The following is a 9,253-nucleotide window of genomic DNA, read 5'->3' on the forward strand; positions in this document are numbered from 1 at the left end:
GACAATGCAACGAACTTTGTGGGTGCAAACAATCAGCTTAAAGAATTAGAAGACTCTATATTCAGCTCAAAGGCAAGTGCTCTGATCACGAATCATTGCAACAAAAAGCAAGTGGATCTTAAATTCATTCCTCCCAGGGCTCCATCGTTTGGCGGTCTCTGGGAAGCGGCGGTAAAATCAGCAAAAAAGCTGTTGATAACAACCACCAACACAGCCTCATTGACATTTGAAGAACTAAACACAGTAATAATCGAAATTGAAGCAATTCTCAATTCTCGACCCATCACTCCAATGTCAAATGATCCCACTGATACAACAGCGCTCACCCCAGGACACTTCCTGATTGGTGAACCATTAACAACGCCTCCTGACGTCAATACTGATCATCAAGGAAGAACATTGGTCAAGCGCTGGGAATTGGTATCGCGCCTAAAGCATTCATTCTGGAAACAATGGTCTACAGAATACCTCCAAGAATTGCAAGCTCGGCATAAATGGAAGACCGCTTCACCAAACGTACCTGAAGGATTATTAGTTTTGGTTAAGGAAGACAACCTTCCTGTAATGAAGTGGCCAATGGGTCGCATCATTAAGACATATCCTGGACAGGACAACCACGTACGAGTGGTTGATGTTAAGACAGCATCTGGCGTATACAAGCGCCCGATCACTCGTCTAGCGCCGCTCTTTCCAGAAGATGTGGCAGTCAAACGTTCCCACAACATGATCAGTGACACCACGGAGATTGATGAGCCACCCACACAGCGAACAACAAAAATTTCACCTACATTAACGTCAACATTAGTGGTGCTGTTGCTCATGCTTCCATTAGCATTGTCACAGTCAATAAATGTGACACAATTCGCAAACAAGCCAGGAATATTTTATGAGAAACTTGGAACATCAAGAATAGCAACGTCTGAGTGGACCATGATCGTATACTATGACTTGGACCCATATTGGAAGGATTTGCAGCTAATGTCTGCTGGAATTTCAGAGTTACGATACATGTGCCCTGAATTAAAAAATGTTCCGGCATGTAACTCCATAGTTCAACACTTTCAACATGTGCATAACGAGCTACAAGCAGGAAGCGTTTTTATGAAAACCTCTCGAAAACGCAGATCGCCGCTGGACATCATAGGAAACGTAGCAAGCAGCCTTTTTGGTGTTCTCGACGCAAAATACGCAGAAGAGATGACTCAAGTAATTGAGAAAGTGAAAACCAATGAAGACTTTTTACTACATCTGCTCCAAAACCAAACATCAATTGTCGACGCGACAATAAACGTAGTCAGAAAAGACAAGGTAACAACTGATAATCGCTTAAAAATTTTGGAACAGCATATGGCTACTATCAACCGTGAAAGAGGGTCATATCACAGCGATCATCTGACTCAAGCGTACTTAGGACTAATAGCACAATTAACCCTGATCACAACAACTCTCCAACGAATGCAGTCCGACATATCTGATGTCCTAATCGGTATTCATCATCGGAGAATAAGCTCCACGCTGGTGTCTCCCGAGCAACTAATAGACCAACTAGACCAGATACGGGATCATTTGCCACAAGATCAAATGCTGCCGGTCACAACGAAGGAGGTGATTCAGCTATACAGAATCATGCGAGCCGAAGGAACCCCGACTGCAAAACACGTCATCTTCAAACTGACGCTACCGCTGGTTTCAACAGCTCAGTTCGAAGTTTTCAGCATCATCCCAATTCCGTTTTGGGATTCAACAAGCTGGAGTCTATTTGACCTCAGAACCACCATAATAACGGTGAACATCCACCGAGACCAGTTCATGGGCACTACCCAAGAGGAATTCCGACGTTGTCTTAAAGTACACAACGAGGAGTTCATCTGCTTTGACCATCAGACGATCTTTAATGTGGACAATCGCTGTGAGTTTCAACTGTTTAACAATAATACAGAAACACTGTGTCAGGTAACACACACAAAGGCTGACACGGTGTGGCTAAAAACTCAGCATCCAAATATTGGATCTTCGCAACGCATTCTACAACCAAACTTCAAGCAGTATGCAACGGATTTCCGTCAACCATAACACTGGAAGGAACTGGTCTACTCTCCATGTCCCCTGGTTGCACTGCTCGCAATACTGAAGTAAGCATCAGCACCTTCAGCACCACAATCAGCGAAGTAAAATCGACTTACACTCGGTTTGATGACGTAAGCCCACCGGAGACATCACCCTCGCCACCAATGTGGCAACTGAAGAACCAGACATCAGACTTTCTTCAAGAACTTGATGATCTACGCCAGCAACTATCAACCATCAATCATCAGGAGCTGCCACACCATCTCACCACCGTGCAGCACCATCAACTCGCTGCTTACGCAACCCTAGCAATATTAATTTTATTGATCATTGCCTTCATTTTCCGGGAGAAATATCAACTATGGAAACCAAGGCCATCAAATCCCGATCCAGCCATGTCATCACACCCTATACCCCCTGCACGCCGGTTTGCGGTCGACTTGAGCGATGGTTGAACACCAGTTCAACGGCCGGGAGAATGTTCAGCCACAGACATGTATTTAATGAATATTAGGAATATACAGTTCAATCTCATACACAAATACTCATAAATAAAATTGTTCATGTCATTTCATGTAACTGAATATGACGACACGAAAAATACATTAGCAACTAAGAATAGACAATAGCACTTGTAAACTCGAACCCACCAAAAGGGATCAAGCAATAAACTATCTATTTTATTGCTGCCAAGTACCTAAGTAAATACACTGAAATATAACCCCCGCACAGAGTAAGTGTACCCAATCTAAAAATACACTCACAAGGAGCCTGTGCGGTCCTTCCCATAGAATAATAATTCCACTGTTAGCTATATAAGGAGATGCATTTGTTCAATAAAGTCAGTATCAGAAACAGTACCATAGCTGCCTGTCACTCATCTTCCATCGCAATCATCAGAGGCTGTCGCTGTGTCTTCAGATCCTCACTTGCGCACCGTAGGATACCCTCTCCGCAGTCCAACTGGTTCAAGTTCTAGTTGCGACGACCAAACTGTAGACGGTTTATGTACCGTATGCAACCCAGCTTCCTACACACACACATACACACATTAACATTTGGTGACCCCCGACCTTGGTCATCCTTTCAAACTGTATAACAAAGCTACAGTGAAAGGATTCGACCTGGACATCAGATTGAAGCAGTCAAAAGGACATCTTCAATAAAAATTTGGCATCAGGCCATACACTTACGGTAGCATCTCCTACCAATAAGTATCAATTTGGCAAATCTGACATATTCAGGTTATGAGCCAACAGAAAAACAGCTATAGAATTCGATTACCACCGAGGCAATCAATTTTTGTTTTTTCGTGCGTTCCATAGATTGGAAACAGCACAAATCCCTCCATCCAACACATCACCTGTACTATTACCTTTCTGACCAACAACGGTTGCGATTCGGAGCGTATCCAGCTGCAAAGCAAATAAAAAACTCTCCCAACGGGTCAAAAAGTAATAAGTACAAACAGATAGAATGGATACACATATGGAGGCAGAAGCTGCCGCTACAACGGCAATGGATGTGCAACAAGAGATTGGTGAGGAAATATCGAGGTGCATTCGGAACTTTAAAAAAGATCCCCAAGAACGAAAGCAAACGGCCTCTTATTTTCAAGCCAAAATATCAGCACTCGAAAATGCGTGGAATCGCTTCAACAAAAACGACCCCAAACTTCGCGATACAGACAAAACAGATGAATACGTAAAATTCCGTGAAGACGTACGTACAACCTGTAAGCAACACATTACGATCTTTACCGAATGCCTGGATAAGCTATCACAGACTACTAGTGCTCGTGGGGAACGTCAAATCGTCTTTAAAGAAAAGCATGAGAATCCTCCAGTAGATCCCAGGGAAAGCGGTCTGATCCAGCAGCCCTCAAAGGATTACAGCAAACTGCTTTCACTATGTCGCCGACAAAAGGCCATAGTAGAGTCCGTTAAACGCAATCTGGAACAACTTTCAGAGGCGGATGGACGCACATCAAATGATTGGATAAAATCACTATGGACTCAAGCACAGGAAGTCCACTTCACAATTCATGAGGAATATGAGGATCCAGTGGAAGGAGGGTATGACATGGAATCCTACCTAACACTGGAAAGTAAGGTCCAAAGAGCATTGGCAAAATCAGCCACACCAAACACGGATAACGTGCATCTTCCACGCATCAGCATCCCAAAGTTTGATGGGGATCTATTAAAATGGACCCAGTTCTTCGATCTGTTCTCATGCATGGTGCATGAGACCAACATGCCTACGGTGAAAAAGATGTGGTATCTTAAAACCACCGTTACCGGCGAGGCAGAAAGATTGATTCGACATATCGATCTAAAGGAAGAAAATTATGAAGCCGCTTGGGAAATACTAGTTGACGCATACAACAATCCCAGAGATGTTTCGAACACGGTACTGAACCGCTTCCTCAATCACCAAACAATTAATGACGATCCAAAGTCATTAAAAGAATTGTATATAAAAACCATAGAATCCCTTGCATCACTAAAGGGATTGGGCATCAATATATCTACATGGGATCCGATATTGATTGCCATTATCAGAAACAAACTGGATGTAACAAATAAGGCCTTGTATGAGCAATCATTGGGAAGCTCAAAGAACATTCAGGCGCTGGATACGATGCTTCAGTTCTTGGAGCAAAGAATTCGGGTTCTAGGAACCAGTAAGAAGCCACCAGCATCAAGGAGAGAGCCAAAAGGCACGACATGTGCATCAGCAAACACAGGGAGAACTCGAGCACCCTTATGCACATTCTGCAGAAAAGCAAGCCATTGGCTCTACGGATGCGAAGAATTTCGCTGCAAATCTCCATCAGAACGACTAAATTGGGTACAAAAACAAAAAATGTGCGTTAATTGTTTTAGAACAAATCACAAAACAAACGCATGCCCTGGTCGAAACTGCTTCAAGTGTGACAAGAAGCACAACACGATGCTACATTTGGAAACAGCATCAGGCGCAGCTACAGAATCAAGAGGCCCGACGGTTGGTGCAGCAAGTAACAATAGTTACAATCTTTTGGCCACAGCAAAGGTGGCAGTAGAAGCCAACAACGGGCAGGTTGCTAATTTCAGAGCACTGCTAGATTCAGGATCACAGATAAACTTGATCTCTGAACGAATGGCATCAATGTTGTCACTCAAACTAAAAGACACAACATTACGGATCGAAGGAATTGGAGGTCAATCAAAGACCAGCAGAGCACGAGTAAATGTGCTCATGAAATCCCTTCACAATGGTTTTACGCAAAGAATTGAAGCTTTCGTATTACCACAGATAATAGCTGATCAACCAGCTCAGGCACTCGATTCAGATAGCTTAAACATACCAAGCAAGATTTCACTGGCAGATCCAAACTTCCATAAGCCAGGCAAAATCGACATGCTAATCGGAGCCGAGCATTACTACTCGCTGCTGCTACCAGATCAACAGCAGCTAAGGACAGGAGGCCCGTTGCTACAAAACACGAAACTGGGATGGATTGTGGCAGGAAAAGTCAAATCTGCCCACAATTCCTCACCCATTTGTGCCACCGGAGTAAACGAGCTCATGGAAAGATTCTGGACTCTGGACAATCTAGAGACGGAAGACAAACCACGAACTCCAGTGAAAGCACGGTGTGAAGCTCATTTTATAGAAAATCTTCAGACAGCTTCAGACGGCCGTTTTATTGTAAAGCTCCCATTTTCCGAACACCCTTCAGCCCTGGGGGAGTCTTTGGAAACCGCAACAAAAAGATTCCTAGCGCTGGAGCGGCGAAGCTCAACAGAAACTTGGAAGAGTTATGTGGACTTCATGGAAGAGTATGAACGACTAGGACATATGAAGATTGTCCCAGCATCAAAAGTTCCCAAAAGGCACTACTTCATTCCACATCATTGTGTACTCAAACCTGAGAGCACCACCACAAAGCTTCGGGTAGTATTCGATGCATCATGCAAGTCAACAAGCGGGAAATCCTTGAACGACATTCTGCAGGCTGGACCCACCGTTCAGAGCGAACTTATGTCCATTCTGCTACGATTTCGAATTCATAAGTACGTATTCACAGCGGACATAGAAAAGATGTACCGGCCAGTGTGGATGAATCCGGAGGATCAATTCCATCAGATGATAGTCTGGAGAAACAATCCATCCGAAGAGATCAGGTACTATCGTCTGAAAACAGTAACATATGGAACAACAGCTGCTCCGTTCCTAGCAACGAAATGTCTGGATCATTTGGCAATACAATACAAAGACAGACTACCAGTAGGATCAACAACATTAAAAACAGATTTCTATGTTGACGACTGTCTAACTGGAGCAAACACGATTCCAGAAGCAATTAATGTTCGACAAGAACTAAATAAGATATTGCTACCGTCCGCTTTAAAATTGCGCAAGTGGTGCTCCAACAATGAGCAACTTCTCCAAGGAATCCCCAAAGAGGATATTGTAACCGATGTAAAACTAGGAGAGACACTAGAGCACTACAGCGTGAAAACTCTGGGTCTCATCTGGATGCCGAAGAAGGATACATTGTGTGGACGAACACAGAAAAGCCAGGCTACACGCATCACCAAACGGGAGGTATGTTCCGAACTGGCCCAAATCTTTGACCCACTAGGACTCTTTGCACCGGTGGTAGTAAAGGCAAAAATCTTCATGCAACAACTTTGGGAGCTCAAACTGGATTGGGATGACGAATTACCATTACAACACCAAATCGAATGGAAAGAATACCGGGACGACTTACAAACATTGAACAAAATGCAAATTCCCCGGCATATCTACGATGGTAAAATTCCAGTTACCCAAGAACTCCATACGTTTGTAGATGCATCAGAACGAGCATATGGCGCAGCTGTATATGTACGCGCTACATACAAAAACAACCAAGTGTCAGTAAGACTGCTCTGTTCGAAATCACGTGTGGCGCCGACAGCCAAACAATCGCTACCACGGTTAGAACTTTGTGCTGCAGTCCTCGGTGCCGAGCTCACAAACCGAGTCCGACAGGATCTGCACATGGACATTAACACGGTTTCAGGATGGTTTTGGAGTGATTCTACCGTTGTGTTATCCTGGATAAACGCATCGTCATCAACATACCATACCTTTGTGGCAAATCGAATAGCCAAAATCCAGGCATTAACAAACCAGTCACAATGGCGTCACGTGTCATCGGCCAACAACGAAGCCGATGTCCTGTCGAGAGGAATCGCAGCAAGCAGACTGGCAGATCACAATCTGTGGTTATATGGACCATTATTCCTGCACGGATCTCGAGACAACTGGACGAAGGCACCCAACATAGAACCCAGCAATCTTGAGAGAAAAGCTAAACATGTAAGCTTGCCAATCACACCCAGCGCACTTGGGGATGAATTATATACTTGCAGACATAGCAACTCGTTTCACAAGCTGCAACGCATTGTGGCATATATGTTACGCTTCTGCTACAAAACCAACAGAGCGAACACCACGACGCTCTGCGCAGAAGAACTGACTCACGCCCGCACTATAATCCTGCGAACCATACAACAAGTCGAGTTTACAGCAGAGCTAAAACAGTTCCAACGATATAAGACTGTGGATAAAAAGAGCTCGATCATATCGTTATCTCCCTTCCTAGGAGACGATGAGCTCATCCGAGTTGGTGGTAGACTTGAAGAAGCTCTACTTCCATACAACGCAAAACACCCAGTCTTGCTGCCTTACAATGACCCAATCGTCAAAATGATTTTGCGGGAGCTACATGAGGAGAACATGCATTGTGGTGCTCAAGCATTAAGGGCAATCGCAAGACAACAATATTGGATTATCAATGACAAGACAATGGCTAGAAGCATCATCCACAGCTGTGTTAGATGCACCAAACCTAGGCCAAAGCTGATGCACCAAATCATGGGCAATCTCCCAGCACAACGAGTCACACAAGCACGCCCGTTTCTTAATGCAGGCGTCGACTACTGTGGACCAATCTCGATCCACCATAAGATCCGAGGCAAAAGACCAGATAAGGCGTACATCGCCGTGTTCTGCTGCTTTTCCACAAAGGCAGTACACCTGGAGCTGGTAAGCGACCTGACCACAGATGCATTCTTGGCCGCCCTGCGTCGATTCTTAAGCAGACGTGGGAAGTGCCAAACTATTCATTGCGACAATGCAACGAACTTTGTGGGTGCAAACAATCAGCTTAAAGAATTAGAAGACTCTATATTCAGCTCAAAGGCAAGTGCTCTGATCACGAATCATTGCAACAAAAAGCAAGTGGATCTTAAATTCATTCCTCCCAGGGCTCCATCGTTTGGCGGTCTCTGGGAAGCGGCGGTAAAATCAGCAAAAAAGCTGTTGATAACAACCACCAACACAGCCTCATTGACATTTGAAGAACTAAACACAGTAATAATCGAAATTGAAGCAATTCTCAATTCTCGACCCATCACTCCAATGTCAAATGATCCCACTGATACAACAGCGCTCACCCCAGGACACTTCCTGATTGGTGAACCATTAACAACGCCTCCTGACGTCAATACTGATCATCAAGGAAGAACATTGGTCAAGCGCTGGGAATTGGTATCGCGCCTAAAGCATTCATTCTGGAAACAATGGTCTACAGAATACCTCCAAGAATTGCAAGCTCGGCATAAATGGAAGACCGCTTCACCAAACGTACCTGAAGGATTATTAGTTTTGGTTAAGGAAGACAACCTTCCTGTAATGAAGTGGCCAATGGGTCGCATCATTAAGACATATCCTGGACAGGACAACCACGTACGAGTGGTTGATGTTAAGACAGCATCTGGCGTATACAAGCGCCCGATCACTCGTCTAGCGCCGCTCTTTCCAGAAGATGTGGCAGTCAAACGTTCCCACAACATGATCAGTGACACCACGGAGATTGATGAGCCACCCACACAGCGAACAACAAAAATTTCACCTACATTAACGTCAACATTAGTGGTGCTGTTGCTCATGCTTCCATTAGCATTGTCACAGTCAATAAATGTGACACAATTCGCAAACAAGCCAGGAATATTTTATGAGAAACTTGGAACATCAAGAATAGCAACGTCTGAGTGGACCATGATCGTATACTATGACTTGGACCCATATTGGAAGGATTTGCAGCTAATGTCTGCTGGAATTTCAGAGTTACGATACATGTGCCCTG

The sequence above is a fragment of the Drosophila persimilis genome, unplaced genomic scaffold (assembly GCF_003286085.1).
Source record: "Drosophila persimilis strain 14011-0111.01,24,50 unplaced genomic scaffold, DperRS2 tig00000948-arrow-arrow-pilon, whole genome shotgun sequence".
Taxonomy (NCBI): Eukaryota; Metazoa; Arthropoda; class Insecta; order Diptera; family Drosophilidae; genus Drosophila; species Drosophila persimilis.